The sequence below is a fragment of the Rhinolophus ferrumequinum genome, chromosome 22, assembly GCF_004115265.2.
Source record: "Rhinolophus ferrumequinum isolate MPI-CBG mRhiFer1 chromosome 22, mRhiFer1_v1.p, whole genome shotgun sequence".
Taxonomy (NCBI): domain Eukaryota; kingdom Metazoa; phylum Chordata; class Mammalia; order Chiroptera; family Rhinolophidae; genus Rhinolophus; species Rhinolophus ferrumequinum.
In genome coordinates this window covers 22,379,610-22,382,407 of record NC_046305.1, presented here as the reverse complement: position 1 = coordinate 22,382,407, position 2,798 = coordinate 22,379,610, and the positions used below count along the sequence as shown (strand labels likewise).

General features: G+C 32.2%; 1 non-coding gene across 1 annotated transcript; it reads left to right on the top strand.

The window, feature by feature from the left end:
- The first annotated feature begins 2,398 nt into the window (after positions 1 to 2,398).
- Positions 2,399 to 2,502, top strand: LOC117015470 (small nucleolar RNA U13). Its single transcript, XR_004421713.1, has one exon. It is a non-coding gene; the product is annotated as a small nucleolar RNA U13 (small nucleolar RNA).
- The last annotated feature ends 296 nt before the right edge of the window (positions 2,503 to 2,798 follow it).

Genomic DNA, 2,798 nt, shown 5'->3' with positions numbered 1-2,798 from the left:
AATATCCAACCAACATTAAGTACTTTTTATGGCACAGACACTGAGTGTAATGAATCTAGATGGAGGATGTCATTTCATCCTCACAGCCACCCCATGAAGCAAATGAGGAAAGGGGCATTTAGCTTCCAGGAGACAGGGTGCTAGGAAAATGAAACACCATACTTCATTCAACAGTAAAGGATCTGCTCTGCCTGACGTTGTCCAACTCCAGTTTGAATTACAAAGGGAGAACGGAGTAGAGGTAATATTACAAAGGGAGAAAAGAAAGAGACAAAATAGGTTGTAAGCATAAAAAATGTTTTAGCTAAGTGTTCTTTATCCACTCAAAGTAGAATAGATTTATTATTTAATTCACTTATTCAACAATAGTTTAGTTGACATCTACCCATTGTACAGACAAGATATCTGACACATTATTTCCCCTTTCTAGACTATCTCACAGTGCTTTCAACAATCTCAGTACCTTTCCAACTGGTTCCTTATGGATGAGCCACTAGTTTGGTAGTTCATATTTATGCTACAAGTTTACATTGGATAATTGGGGACATTCCATCGTCACCTGTCATGAGATCTGAGCACTCAATAGGATTTCTACCTTGCAACATCCCTTTAAGTAATATAACAAAATTTAACACCCCCCCCAAAAAAAATCGCAATGTCTGCATTCAATCGAAAACATGAAAATAAATAGGCAAATATGAACCATACCCAGGAAAAAACTCAATAAAAACCGACCCAGAATTATTGATAATTGACAAAGATATTAAAATAGCTCTCATAAATATGCTTCATAAGTTCAAAAAGGTAAAGGACAAAATAAGCATGATGAAGGGAGACGCTGAAAATATTTTTGTAATCCAAATGAACTTCTGGAGATGAGAAATATAATATCTGAAATGAAAAAGACATTGGATGGAATTAATACCTGACCAGACAGAGCAGTAGAAAAGATTTGTAAACTTGAAGATAGAGCAATACAGTCTATCCACTAAAATGGAGCATAAAGAGAAAAAGAAATACTTTAAAAAGAAGTGAATGTTTGTGGAACAATATCAATGTGTATAATAGTAGTCTTAAGTGGCTAAGGGGAGGGATGGAAAAATACTTCAAGAAATAATAGTCAAAAGTTTCCCAAATTTAAAGAACAATAGAAACACATAGTTATAACAAGTTCAAAAAAACTCAAGCAGAAAGGCAAAGAAAACCACCAAGGTGTATCATGACAAAATTGCTGGAAACCAGTAATGAAGACAAACTCTTCAAAAAACTAGAGGGGAAAAACAAAGACACATTATAAAACGAATGACAAAAATAGCAGAAAAGACAAGAGGGAGAAGGGAACTATAGCATTGTTAAGACTCTTACACTATACATGAAATAATTTGATATTATTTAAAGGTAGACTGTGATAAGTTAAAACTATATATTGCAATTCTAGAGCAAGCACTAAAAAAATAAAATAAAGCACAGAGTTATGGATAATAAACCCACAGTGGACATAAAATGAAATTATTTTTAAAAATTGAATTTATCCAAAAGAAGACAGGAAAAGGGAGAAAACAGAACAAACAACAGTTGTGATAAATAAAAAAGAAATAGCAAGGTAGTAGATTTAAACTCAACTATATTGATAACTACATTAAATGTAAAAGTTTTAAACATTGAAATTAAAAGGCAGAAATTGTGAAAATGGGTAAAAGAGCAAGACCCAACTATATGCTGTGTATAAGAAACCTACCTATGTAAAGAGACATAGGTTTAAGGTAAACAGATAAAAAATATATACTGCGCAAGCACTAATAAAGAGAAAGTTTAAATTGCTATGTTAGTACAGACAAAGTAGAGTTCAGAACCAGAAATATTACCAGATATAAGGAAGACTGGGTCATAATGATAACAAGGTCAACTCACCATAAGGGCAGAATTTTTCTAAATGTGTATGCATATAGAAGAACTTCAAAATGCATAAAGTGAAGACTGACAGAATTGAAAGAATAGAAAAATTCACAATTATTGTTGGAGATTTCAACACTCCTCACTCAGTAATTGAGAGAATAACTAGTCATACACACTGGAAGGTAAGGATATAGAACACTTGAACATCAACAAACATGACCTAATTGTCATTTATAGACTCCTCCCAACAACAGAAGAATACTCTTTTTTCATGTACACATGGAACATTCACCAGGTAGACCATATTTGAGCCATAAAACATGCATCAACACATTTAAGAAAATTAAAATCTCATGTTCTCTGACTGCAGCAGAATAAAAATGGAAATGAATAACAAAGAGCAATCTAGAAAACCCCAAAATATTTGTGAACAAAAAATACACTTCTAAATAACAAATGGGTAAAAGAAGAAATCAAAACGAAGATCAAAATATACTTTGAGATCATTTTGTAGTTCATAAGTGTGATGATTGGGTGTCCGAGCTCTTGTGTGAGACGTGCCTCTCTCAAACATTGTTACGACATCGGCACGTTACCCATCTGATGTGGGGGGAGAGGGAAATTTTATACATATATATATATATATATATATATATATATATACACTTTGAAATATATGTAAATGATAGTGAAATATATCAAAATTTATGGATAAAGCTTTATAGAAGAGAAAAAAAGATCTCATCAGTTATATGAATTTCTACTGTAAGAAACTAGGCAAAAAAGAAAGCATTAAAACCAAAGTAGCAGAAGAATAAAAGTGAAAAATATGAGAGCAGAAATAAGAGAAGTGGAAAACAAGACAGCAGTAGAGAAGATCAAATAATTATAACTTGATTCTT